The sequence below is a fragment of the Rhipicephalus microplus genome, chromosome 1 (assembly GCF_043290135.1).
Source record: "Rhipicephalus microplus isolate Deutch F79 chromosome 1, USDA_Rmic, whole genome shotgun sequence".
Lineage (NCBI taxonomy): Eukaryota > Metazoa > Arthropoda > Arachnida > Ixodida > Ixodidae > Rhipicephalus > Rhipicephalus microplus.
In genome coordinates, this window is record NC_134700.1 from 147,276,359 (window position 1) to 147,290,868 (window position 14,510).

The following is a 14,510-nucleotide window of genomic DNA, read 5'->3' on the forward strand; positions in this document are numbered from 1 at the left end:
TAAGCAGTTTTTTCTTTCTGTGTTCCTCGATATGGAAAAGGCATATGACACTGCATGGCGTTTTGGCATATTGTGAGACCTATCACGTTTATGTGTGCGGGGTATAATGCTGACAATTATTGAAAGTTACCTCTCCAACCGTACATTCCGTGTGCGAGTTGGCACTGTCCCATCTCGAGTATCTGTCCAAGAAACAGGAGTGCCACAAGGAGGTGTATTGCGCTGCACACTTTTCATAGTTAAAATGAATTCCTTACACCTGTCTCTCCCACGTAATATTCTTACTGCATATATGTCGATGATGTGCAGATTGGTTACAAGTCGTGCAACAGCTCAATGTGACAACGTCAAGTTCAACTAGTGTTGAACAAGGTATCTCAATGGGCAAATGAGAATGTTTTTATACTCAACGTGCAAAAGAGCACTTGTGTCTTGCTCAGCCGAAAAAGGGGCCTCCATCCTGACCCCGACATTAACCTGCATTGTCATACTGTGTCAGTGAAGACCGAGCACAAGTTTCTTGGTCTCAATTTAGACACTAAACTAACCTTCATCTCACACATCAAGTATTTAAAAGACAGGTGCTTAAAAACAATGAACATTTTGAAAGTGTTGTCACGCACTACATGGGGTACTGACACGAAATGTCTAATGAGTTTATATAAAAGCCTCATACGCACACGCCTAGATTACGGTGCTATAATCTATCAGTCGGCAACACCATCAGCCTTGAAGATTCTCGACCCCTTCCACCATCTAGGCATTCGCGTCTCTACGGGTGCTTTCCGAACTAGCCCTGCAGTGTGGAAAGCATCTACGTGGATTCGAATGAATGGTCGCTCCACGTAGAAAGATGTTTCCTGTCCTTTTTTGTACTTTTTGAAGGTGAAGTCAGACAAGAAACACCCTTCCCATTTAACAATTATTGATTTGTATTTTTTTGCTTGTTCGAGAACCGTCCTTCGTTTAGGCAGCCCTACGCGCTCCGTGTAAGGGGCCTGGCCGAAGTAACAGGTGTGCCTCTTCTCGAACACAGTTTGATGGCTCCTGCAACATATCTGCCACCGTCGCAATGGCAGCTTATAGACAGTGATGTCTTTTTGGTTAAAGTCACAAAACACGCACCACTTGCACACATACATACATACTTCCTAAAACTACAACATAAATACACATGTCCTGAGTTCTTTACCGAAGCGTCAAAGTCAAACACTTCTGTGTCATATGCAGCGATAGGCCAATCATTTCCCGAGGCAGACGTTCTTCATCCTGATGCAAGCATTTTCACAGGAGAAGCTTACACAATACTGGCGGTCGTAAAATACATCAAACAGATAAAATTACAAAAGGCGGTAATATACACAGATTCCCTAAGCATTGTCATAGCCTGAAAACTCCTAAAAAACACAATAACTCCATGCTGGTGTCACTTTAATCACTTCTGTGCGCACTGTACACATCAAAACAGCACGTCGTTGTCTGCTGGGTTCCAGGACACCATGACATACAAGGGAACGTATCGGCCGACAAGCTGGCTGCTTCCGCCAACGACACCACTTCCAATGCATCAATACCAATCCCTGCACTTGACCTACAACCTTTTCTTAAACAAAAGCTCAGGGGGTATTGGCAGAGCACGTGGGATAAACACACAGACAATAAACTCCGTGCTATTAAGCCGCAACTAGGTTATTAGCCGCCACTATCAAAATCACGACACACAGAAGTAACACTAACAAAGCTTAGAACAGAACATACATACTCTACACATTCATATCTTCTGTCTACCGGCAATCCACTGTATTGTGAGAGATGTGGAGAACCACTTACAGTTCTCCACATTCTCGTCCAGTGCAAGGAGCTTGATGCTCTAAGGAAAAAGCATTTTTACTGCCCTACCGACAGCAGCTCCCACTACACCCCGGGATGCTCATCGGTTCGGATCCGCTTTTCAAACTGCATACACTTCTCGCGTTTTAAAAGATGTGCATAGCTTTCACTCGATATTTCGAAGTCATCCGTAGCACGACCTCTGTACAGTGGTCGTGGCTGCAGTGACTACATCTCCTCCATGAAATTAATATCATAACATTTCGCCATCCACATTTCACAGCACATATTTCATACCACTGCCATGCTTTTATCACTTCCATGTTTTAACCCGCGTTAGCGCGAGAAATTCTAAGGCCCCTTTACAGCCACGCATCATGTCATTGTTCATATCTCTAGACTACTGGAATAGCACTCCTTGGCCATCAATTAGCCCTTGTGCCATTAAAAAACACTAATCATCATCATCTTGCGGTGGTCAACACGATTTATTATTCTCAGAAAGAACAAAGTGTCCATGCCTTGCCTTCATTACTGAGAAGTTAGGCTAGTGTTTGTGTATTCACTGAACCTGCATTTAGTATTGTATAAGTATTTATTTATTCTTATACGCATTGCCTAAATGTTGTTTTCGTTCTTTTTCATGAATTTTACGCACCACTGAGCATAGTTTTCTTTATGCACATTAGAATTTCTGTCTACAGGTACAAACAATTCCTGTTGTGCATTTGAATGTATAGTAAGATATATTAGCATGTCGCGAAAACAAACAATGTAACACATAAACGTTTTCTGTTTATGTATGATTTTTTCAAAAATGAAATTCTCCTAAACAAGTCTTTAAAAAGGGCGAGAAACGGGCCTACCAGGTCCAGAATGGGCTCGGTATATTCCTCTCAATGAGATTTGTTGAAGGGTGTACCATTCCGGAACATTGAAGCAATACTTTGACAGAAATCATTCGAAGACGACAGAGACACCGCAGAGTCTCTCGCCGACGCTAGATCTTAGCCCTATGCACATACGGCCGAGCAGACGACATGCCGAAAGAAACTCGCACCACCATATCTTCTGGCAACCTGATCAGATGGGGTGGGACCGTGGTAGGTGACCACTTGGCAGCGCTTAAAGTTGGCGTGCTTTTCACCCGTTTTGAAGTGGGTTTGATACTGGTAGCACTAATTAACATTACATATAGTAATTCGTCCCTCTGTTCTATTTTTAGCATAAAATTGTCCGCAAGATAATCAAGAACTACGCGTTGATGAAAAAACACTATATTCGTGACTTTGATGGCACTGCTTCTTTGAAGAACTGCAATGAACGAAGTTCCCGGATCTCTCTTCCATGTACTGGCCTGTAATAACATCGTCCTTTTTACTTGCAAAACCATAATAAGCATACTACGGCGGCGTTTTTCAAAGCCGAAAGCGAGGAAAGTAGACCAACAAGTTTCCACTCGTAATAATTCGCAGTTGAATAGTTGAGCAGTTTCATCACGCACATCGGCGTTGTTGCTTTCCTGTATAGTATTTTTGTGAGAATATAGGCATTTTCTCAACCTGATTCCAGGCGATATAACGCGGCAGTTATGCAGGGCTTCGTTTGAATTAATGAACTTTTAATACAAATTTTATGCCAGTGACGCATTGGTGGTTTTAGTGAACGAACTCTAGGCGAAGGTGTCAATGCTATTCCCTAGTGTTAACGACGCTGTTTGCTCTGATTACAAAAAAACTTCAATTAACCTCTCAAATATTTTCTTCAATGCAGCTGTTCGTAAAAAAAATTTTTAGTTCATGACATTTAATTGTATCCTCATTTAGACACAGTAATCAAAAGGGAGTCCTAAGAAAGATACCGAATATTGCATATCGGACCACGCCCAGTTCTCAGAAAACATGAGCTCTATGTTTCGAATGGGTGGAGCTACACGAGACATGAAAGTGACGGAGTTTCAATCAAGGCAAGCCGAAGTACAATCTCAACAGGAAAATCGGCAAGAAAAGTGAAATAGATAGGTAGGCAGTTTATTCTTTGTGCGAAATGTGTTGCATTAGTGTTTTCTCAGCTGCAAGCAGACGCGGAGAACTATTTCGCCTCACTCAATGAATGCATGCCGCAGTGGCTGCTTTTCATTTTAATGCTACAACAGATAAACAGAGAACTGTAATTGCATTTTTCTCGCACGCAGATCAAAATACAGAGAATATCTCTAAACATTACACGCAAAGGCAGGGCAGTTCGCTGATGCAAGTGAGAAATTTAGCCCTCTACACGAATATTAAATTCAGTTTACCAATCTGCGATCAATAATGATACGGCATGCAAAAAGCTATAAAATATGCTGTTCGAACTATAACTTGGCCGTAACGGATTGTCGTTTCTTGTTTTTACACTGTGACATGAGTAAATAGAATTTCAGCGTCAATACTTTTTCACCCTACAAAGCCATACCATGCAAACAAATCCGGCAACCTCGAACAACAAAAATAATAGCATTAGTGGCGAACGCCACCAACAGTATTTATTGCCAGTTTGCGGAAACAATAGTTTACTTTTACTTTTATTGACGCCATAACCTAACTATTTCATTAAAATGGAAGCGTTGGAATGGACGATAGCGGATATATACGCTTGCGAATTCCACTTCATGGCACGATAATGTTCTCGCAAATCAGTTTGCTAGCCATAGTTTAGAAAGGAAGTGGCCTGCCCACCAAAGGCGCGCTGTTTACTCATTTTAACCTTACGACTGCCCACCGGAGGGTACATGTTCAATGTGCAGAATAAACATTGTTTCATGTGCCTTTGACATGAGCCATCAGTAAAGTTAAAAAAAGCAAAAACTATAATAGTTTTAAACATGCACTCCCACCTCAATAACTTGAACTGACACATAACAGCATGTACTTGACAGCGACAGTACAGAGCTTTATTCGTATTGACAGAACTTTCAGCGTATATACTACAACGAACAAAATTGTTCAAGCCAGCCCTGAGGCAGTACGTTCACAATATGTTCTACGTGATGTGAAATTGCGATGATTTGAGCGCATATTTATCTTTTTCCGAGCTTTAATGTTGACGTCTAATTGACAGAAAAATCATATCGTATCTGCAGAGTGAATGATGATGATTCGGGCGAAGTGTCTGTCAGCCCAACCGTGCTTCCGTCCAATCGTTCGTTCTTGCTTCCATGCGTCCCCATGACCATCCGTACGTCCATCCATGCATCGGTCCGTCTGTCCGTGCATCCGTGCGTGAGTCCGTCTGTTCGTCCGGTTATCCGTCCGTCCATGCGTCTATCTAACGAACACTGCAAATACCACCATCTCGCATCTTGCTTCCCTTGTGGCATATACCCGCTCTACAGTGACGGTGTGCCACCGGTGGCTACCTACTATTACTACATACATCGGAGTATGCACAGACCCACGCCCTAAGGCGCTTAGTCCCTAATATAAGATAGCCAGGTAGCAAAAGTAATCAAAGATATGAGAAACGCTCGTTTTCAATTATTTATTGTGTGTGTTTATAAAAAATTGTTAACGATTGAGAGTGTGTTTAGAAAAAGTGATTAACGATTTGGAGTACTTAGTACTCTACTATGGGAGAGCTGAGCTGTCCCGTTGTACGCTATCCTCCAACGCAGGTATTCAAACGATTGAGAGTATGATGGTAAAACAGCGCGCGCACACAAGGGTACATGAAGGTAAAAAAGAGAAACTGCGCATATTTGTATTAGGAAAAAGAAACGTTTTCTGCCCTAGTGTTGAGCCTTCGAATATGTATCATTTTTGCATGAAAGAAAAATTGTCAGCTGAAGTTACACTTCGCATGTATGGTTATTGGCCGGAAGCTATTATTTATTTATTTGTTTATTTGTGTATTTATTTATTTAACGTCATGAAAATTTCCAGAGACCTCCAACACGGCGCCTACGGGACGTTAAACCTGACATATAAATCCCTGAATCAAATGAATTTACTTATTTAGTTTTTATTTGTTTATTGAAGTTGGTATAATGTATCAAGTAGTGCAAGTTCGGATTTTCTTGTACACAGTAAAAATGTTTACACTTAAAAGGGTGTAAATGGGCTTGCCCCATGTTGTTACAGTCATAGGGTGTTAACTCCGCACCTTCCAAATAGGGTGCTTCCCCATGCACTCTTAGAAAAAGGTGTGCATGTAAAAAACTGTAGGGTGTTACATAAACACGCTTAAAAAGGGGGTCCTTCAAGGTCCTTCATAATTTGAACACACACTGAGAAGAGGGCGAGAAGGCTGCGTGAGGGTGTTGAGTGCTCATGGCAGGGGCGTCAGTGTTCTTTTAGAGTTCACAAATAGTTAACACCAAATACTGATTACAGAGTACTTCAAGGAAGTAGTCCTGATTGGCGATGATGCGCCAGCTGTCGAGTTCCATTCAATCGTGTGGGCAGAAATATATACACCCAGATATATATATATATATATATATATATATACACTTTTTATACTTTATACCTTATAGGTTTAGACTTCTTTCCCTAATATATATATTCGAAGGTCGTAGGTTTGATTCCTGCTCATGGCAGGTTACTCACTTTTCTTTCTTCTTTTTTACGTTACATTGGTTCTAATAACTACTCCTATACATTCCTTGACATTATTGTCTGTTAGATCTCATTATTATTGTGTCAAAAGACGGAAAAACGAGCCCTTAGTTTGATGTATACACTTCTTTTCCTTGTATATATATATATATATATATATATATATATATATATATATATATATATATATGATTGAAAAAATAAATTCTGTGGGTCCGGTGCAAATATATTTAGGAATAAAGGAGCAAACTTACGAAAATTTGATAATTGTTTACTCTACGTTTTGGCCGTGGCACGAAACGTAGAGTATCCTGATGAAGGCCGTGCCACGGCCGAAACGTAAAGTAAACAATTATCACATTTTCGTAAGTGTGCTCCTTTATTCCTAATTATATATATATATATATATATATATATATATATATATATGAGATATGACACAACGGGGGGATGAGAATATATAGATAGATAGATATATAATACTTCACAGTATATGCGTAGTAGACGTTACAGAATCCTAAGCTTTGCCGCCTTGTATATTGTATTCACTTTTATTAGGCAGCGAAATTCATTTAGTAGTCAGTGCCGTTCCTGTATACTTTTTTCTGCCACACAATTTTTTCACCAGACGTGTAACGTGTTCACGTATACGAATACCAGAGACGCGGCACTTCAAATATTTAATTATATTTTTAAGTCTCACATTATTGATATGTGCTTGAAACACATAATTACAGTTCTTTCTGTTTATATACTTATTTGAATACACAGTCAAGAGACTAGAAATTAAATACACTCAAATGTATACTCATAATTCTTCAAATATCTACAACCACAGTGGTTTCTGTTTATTACTCCTTTATGTACACATTCGGTGACTAGAAATGAAATACATGCAAATATATACTGATAATTCTTTCAAAGGTATACAATTACCGTCATTAGACTCTACGCCTTCATGTACACAATCAGTCCCCAGAAAGGTTGTAGACAAAAGTTTATACTGATCATTCTTTCGAATACACATAATCACAGTGGTTTCAGTTTTGTATTCCTGTATGTATAACAATCTGTTACAATAAATGGTGTACACGCACACATATACACGTTTTTCCACATATAACATCAGTGAAGACTGAAAAAAACCATTACAATAATCAGAAACAAAATAACCTGAAACCAAACACGAAATTGAGTCAGGACACACAAAAAAGAAAAAAGAGGTAATACATGAATATGGCTAATGACACAGCTGGGCCATTCCACGCCAAACGTCTGTCATTTGGGCAGCCTTCTCAAATGTATTCGAGAAAATCGTGCTGCATTGAAAACAGTGAACTTCTGGAATATATACAAAAGAAAAAAATTTGGTCACGTGGCTGCCTTCTGAACTTTCTTGAATGCCGTGCGGATGTTGTTTCTAAACAATTTCATTTTAATAGTGTTGCTGCTTCTTTTTATACCAAACTTGGTCTACATGTTAAGTAAATACACCTGTGTAAGGTACCTGAAGCTCTGTAATATTAACAAATGTTTCTGCCACATACGCTTACCAGAATTCAGCCAAATTGTGTTATGTTTAATTTTTTTTTCTTTCAATACGGCACTTTGTACGAATATCTGAGCAGTAATTGCTACCTTCACAAAAGATATACCTTGAAAAAAAATATTTCAGCCCTCTCAAGGTCCTAAAAATTACAAAAAAAATATTGCGAATTTCGCCAAATCGCCAATTTTTTCTATATTGAGACAGAAGTTGCACCATCTGGTGCTCCAATGAAAAATCGCATTTACATCTTAATCAAAAGCAAACAAAATGTTATTTTTCTATCGCTAATATTATCACCACAATTCATGTTTTAAGGAAGAAAATAATTTCTAAAGTTCACGATTGGTCACTTCTCCTTCGGTCATACGACAGTTGCTACCTTGAAATTCCCTTTGCCATCAATGAGAAGGTTGGAACATTTTCTTTCCTAATAAATCTTATGATAACATTTTTTATATAAAGAGAACTTTATTTGCTTTCAATATTGGTATAACGGTGATTTTTAATTCGACCACCACATGGTGCATATTGCGTCTCAATAAAGACAAAAATCACGATGCTGTGAAATTTGTGATATTTTCACGCACATTTTAGCAGCTTGATGAGGTCTAAAGCCACTTCTTTCTCAAAATATATCTTCTTTCGAGTAAGTATTTACTGCTCAGATATGCAAAGTGTTGTATTACAATACAAAGTTTGCAAACACAACACTATTTGGCTTAATATTTGGAAGCGTATGTGGTAGAAAAATTGCACTTATTTGCACTGGGCTTCAAATACCTTACACAAGCACATTTACTTAACATGTAGTCCAAATTTCGTATAGAAAGAAGGAGCAGTACCTTTAAAATGAAATTGCGGGAAGTTCACAAGGGAGCCATGTAACCACAAATTTTGTCTCTGAAGGACTCTAGCAGTTCACTGTTTTCTACCCAAAAAATCAGCAGAATTTTTAAAATGCATTTGAAAAGATCGCAGAATGGCTGGGACATTTGGCATGGATTGACCCAGCTAGAAGTCAGCAAAATAACTTACAAAAATAACAATATTTGTTCATCTACCTCGACCACACTAGAGAAATTTTACATGCCGGCTAAATTCTCTGCAGTTCAATGAAGAGTTCTCTCTCTCTCACACTAGAGAAAGTTGTTCAGGCAATGTGACACTCCAATTTTCAGCGTTATACTGCTTGAACAACTTCGTTGACAAAATCATGCTAAAAAAGCCGCTCTAGCACGGTGGTTGTCAATACCTTGTGGCCGTAGACAACGTTGAAAGCTAAAAAATTAACTCATAAGTGCTGTCACTCTTTCTTCAGCATTACTGAAGAGGAAGATTTTTAGGTCATCCACTTGAAGGTTCAGGAACTGTGTTTGCTCTAGGCGGGGGCCGGAGCAGATTACGCAGGTTGTCAGCGGCAACCTCTCGTCCTCTGATGAGAGCAAATATAATGTCTCACGAAATTAGGCTCGTGCTGTTTTAGCAGCACCATATGTGAAGTATTTGCAGTGTCTATCTTCTAAAATTGCGTGTAATTGACATTACACTGACTCGAAGCATACAACCCATGCTTTTCAATAATTTGGTATGACCCAGAAAAGATAGTTTTCCAGCCTACAGCAACTTCCTGAATTTAGGTGAAGTGTAAGACTACAGCTTAAAACTGCACTAACGAAAGCCTGAACTTACTTGAGAATCAAATTCCTGGTAGGGTAACGAGCCTGTGTGAAAACCATTTTTTAGAGTACAACGTTCAAAACATGTAGCAATAATCAAAACACCCAAAAAACATACATCTTCATGTACAAACAGTGAAGACACGGCTGCTTTCTCTTTTACTTGACAACAGAGGATCTTGGGATTTAGCAACAGTAAAAGGGTCTGCAAAAAAAAGAATTAAACTTTATTGGTTTTAATCATGCCTCTAACAATTGAAGGAATTGTGACGATTCAGGAATCAGTACAATTCTGACTCCCTTCGTAGGGGCATCAAAAATGAACAATTTTCTTGTTCTCTTTACCTTTACAAGAAGCTCCGCCCATGGCATCTAATCTACATTTGACTCCGTGCTTCCTCTTTACCGGCTTGCTAGACCTAGGGCTGCAACCGTGTATTTTTTTCACCTAATCTAGCACAAAAATGCGTCATAAATAATTCAATCGTAATAATTCATTGCATTTTTATGAAAGATGGGACACGTCGTCCAGTTTTTAAAGAGTTACGGGCCGGCAATGGGCACTAGTTATCACGTATGAAAGCATTACTTTTTTGATAAATGTCTTCAATGTTTCCTTACAGAAAAACCACCCAACATATTTCGACAACCAAGCCCATCCTCTGAGTGTAATCAGGGGCTCACCATTAGTGGTTATTGACCAAGGGAGTTACAAACGCAACCCGTGGCTAAATACTCAGTTAAACACATACATGGAAGTACGAGCGCTTGAACTACATCAACGCGCGCGAACGCCGTCTACATAGCATCAGACATGGCTTATGCTAGAGCTACCACACATTGCTTTCACAGCCATGTATACTCTCTCGATTCTGTTATAACGCTGAACGTCATCGCAGACGTAGGCAAAGCACGTATACAGCAAACAGAAATGGGGTAAAACAACGCACGGTGACAACAACGCGCCTTCGGAAGTACGCTACAGAGCTTTCCCCGTTGCCAGCGACGCGTGTTATAAATATTCTAAGAAACCACCGCGGGTGTTCTAGCAGCATCGCGCCATATCAGCAACTCAAACTATATCATTTTTGGGCAAAAAAAACGATTTTGTGCACCTCTGTACACAAATATTTTATTTTTATTTCTTTTTTATAACGCTTCCACCTGCAAAAGCATTTTGCACACTCGAGTATTGATACAAGTGTTATTACGCTGTAGCCTAAGGCGCATCTTGATACAATCTCAGGCACGTTTAGCAATGCAGAGACAATGAGCGATCAGCAACTAATCACCTTTGATATGTGAACGCCTAACTCATTGTATAGGTGATGCAGGCGCTTACACAACAACGCACATAGCAGTGTGAGCTCGTTAAGTGACACCTTTAAATGAACATCTGCAACAGCCCCGTAAACGCATGCTCTTGGAAATGGCTGGCAGCCTACTTCCGCAGAGCTGCTGCAGACGCCCGGCTAGCACTGAGTAATTACTACCTACGAAAACCGTACACTCACCGTTAACTGGCGCACGTTGTCCGTGTCCGTCGCTTCATGAATATTCCTTAATCCGAGTGTCACATTGAACACGGAGCCATGCGTGACCACCACCAAAGATGCGCATGTTCGCTCGAACTCACAGTGACCAAGACCCCAGACGAACAAACGCATTGGAAAGATGTATGAGACAAAGAGAGAGAGAGAACGAGGAGGCACTGCCGGCAGCACTGAAGCTGTGGACGCAACCCTTCTCCTTTCTGCCCGGCCGTTGCCGGAGCAAACCTAGCCAGGGTGAGTGGGAAATCCGCCAAGACGGCGCCAAAAACCAAATGCTAGTGCGGATACGGTGGCGGCTTCGACACGGAAGGCAATGGTACTTCGCTTCAAGGTCGACTCCTTGTAAATGGCCACTCTCTCTCCCACCAGTCACGCACAGGCGCAGGTTAATTTGCAGCCTCGCGTTCTTCGAGTGTTTTCACGAAATGCGACTGCAGTCGGCGAACATAAGCAAAACTTAAGGAAAACAATGTGCACCCTGGAACATCCAGAAACTATGATTATTTTGTGCTCGGTAGGATGAGTGAGAGAGCATCGCTTCACCTTTTTTTCAGGGAAATTTCTTTTCGCATCGTTTGTGTCTGGCAATTCCGCATATAGTTCCACAAACAATGAATATGTAGTCAAAGCTGGAACAAATATACACAGCCGTGGACATTTCGAAAGGCTGTGACGCACCATGAAACTTGCCGAGGTTGTTACCAAACTTCTTGCTGACCACATTATCAGCACATAAATAGATTTGGTAACCCGATGAGCTAACTGAGCACGTGTATCAAAGGCAGCGCATGTTCTTGGTAAATGCTGTTAATATAAAGCGCAGTTGTGCATAAGCGCAGTTACAACTTTCCGTGTGAGTTGGTCATTACCCACGTCTTCGAACGTAGCAGCGCCTCAGCATGCTTCACCGGCTACCACAGCAAGTTCGTAAGCAATGATGAGGTACGGAGATGTGCAGCTGTTTTTCAAGTAATGAATAGTCCGTGTACGGTGCGTTCACCACCACCATTCCTTGAGCTGTCTCTCATGAACACTCCCCGTCTGAACAACAGCTGTGGTACGTTAAACTATGAAGCAGTAACCCCTCCTCCCCCCCCCCACACGAAATTCGAGGGCTCACGGGCTGATACACAGGCACACACAACACGCATACACACGTATACGGCCGCACACACATCCAATCGTAAACGCAAACATGCATGGGCGTATACATGTGCAAAGGTACACTTAACACAAGCATGGACTCTCACATACACGGGCACGCACACATGCACGAGTGTACACACAAGCCCGCTTACACACAAACACATGCGCAAACTCACGCACGCAATCACATACGCACACGCACACTCAGGCGAACATTATGTGTTGTTGTATATAACCCATAGCAAACATTTAGGTTTTAACTAATGCTAAGGAAAGCTTTCATAACATGGATTGCAGTAGATTGTAATTACAGAACGAACGCAATTTGCTTGTGCTGGGATTCTGCTGTCTTCGGAGAGTACCTTCACACATGCTAAGTCAAATAGGCTGTCATTTAATGCAAGGTCCACATAATCGTACAGTCGCAATGCTGCTCGGCTGCTAATTCGAAGGTCGCGGGCTGGATACCGGCCATGGCACTCGCATTAGGACAGAGACGAAATGGTAGAAGTCAGTGCACTGTGCGAAATCCGCGAACGTTAAAATCTCTGGAGCTCTGCACTATTGCGTCCCTGATACTCACATCGTTGTTTCCGGCGTCCCTTTTAATCACATCGTGGTTTCGGGGCTTAAAACGCCAGATATTATACTTCTGCGTTATTTTTTTCCGCATATTTCATCTGGTCTATCATCACCTACACCCTTCTCAGACAGAAAGCACCTTTAAAGCCAATTTTAGGGTGCTATCGAGGCAAGCACGCAAACAAAGGGGTGCTTTATTGAAAATCGACCATTTATCGGTGTTAAAGGGTGTTGCAAAGAGTGCTTTAACAGAAAAGCACCCTTTTGGGTGTAAACCTTTAATGTTTATAGGTCCAGAAACCTTGTTATAGTTAAGAAAATAAATCAATTCGTACATACGTAGGCCGTTTAATTGAAAACTGTGGGTGCCACTCTCGCCAATACGGGTACCAAAAAAGCTGCAAGCAGCTTTCGGTTCCAATCTGAGCATAATATTATCAATACCTCCGGCACACTCATACATATAAAGCCTAAGCCAACCCTTCAAACTTCGCCGCACGCACCGCCACCACACCTCGACATAAAATTTACTTTTCTGACATCTCCGATTTACTTGCTTTCTTTCATGACGAAGCTTGGTAGGAATCTTCCCTACAGTTGCAATATGTAAATGGCAAAAAAATAGCTAAACTCTCTGAAAACGTACGTTCAAGCGATGTTTCTGTAGTACCTTTGAAAACTTGCGCCCTTCTGCTATTGTAAAACCACATTCCCAAGTGTATCGTTCAACGTCTATTGAACTGTAAGCTCGATTGAATAAAATCCCCTACCTCCATTCATCTTCTACAATCCACAAGTAAAAGTATAAACAGCGATAATTGCTCTGAACGAACCGGTGGAAAACGTCGGGCTACTGCTATTATTAAAAGTTATGAGAATGAGCTTATGCGCACGAAACTTTCTTTCTTTCTTTCTTTTTTCTTTCTTCGTTTCTTTATTTTGTTATTTCTTTCGTTTTACAGAAATAGGAGCAAGAGCTAAAGGCGATTTGGCCTGATGGAGGCTCTTACTCCTTCGGGCATTCGGCATGCATACAAATAATTTTGATGCATGTAAAACAATAAAGCATCAGCATGTACATATCTAAATGCTTATGAAGAAGATACAGTTTCACATGATAGAAAATACCACTAGGCAACAAAAAGTTTACAACCACTTTATGAACCGTACAATAAAACACTTCCTGTAAAGTAAAACATCATGCTAACACTTCAGGAAACAAAACATATCATGTAAGACACTTCATCAAAAAACACATCATTCAAACAGTTAAAGTATATGTACCCCAATGCATTAGACAATGACGATTGAAACAGAAATAATAAAAACAGAGAAAAAGGCATGTATAAACGATGTATAAATTTGTCATTGAAAAGTTATCACAGAATGTAAGAGAAAGTTTTTTACATATAGTTTGAAAGAGGGTGCGTAAAAGTCTATGTCCTTCCTCACAATGTTTATAGCCACGGTGCTGATATCTTTAGGGGCGAAGCTCTTTATGACGGCACCCATTCGTCCCTCGTAGCCATTGTAGTATGTAACAAGTATAAAATTTTGACCTCCAAAGTCGTTCTAG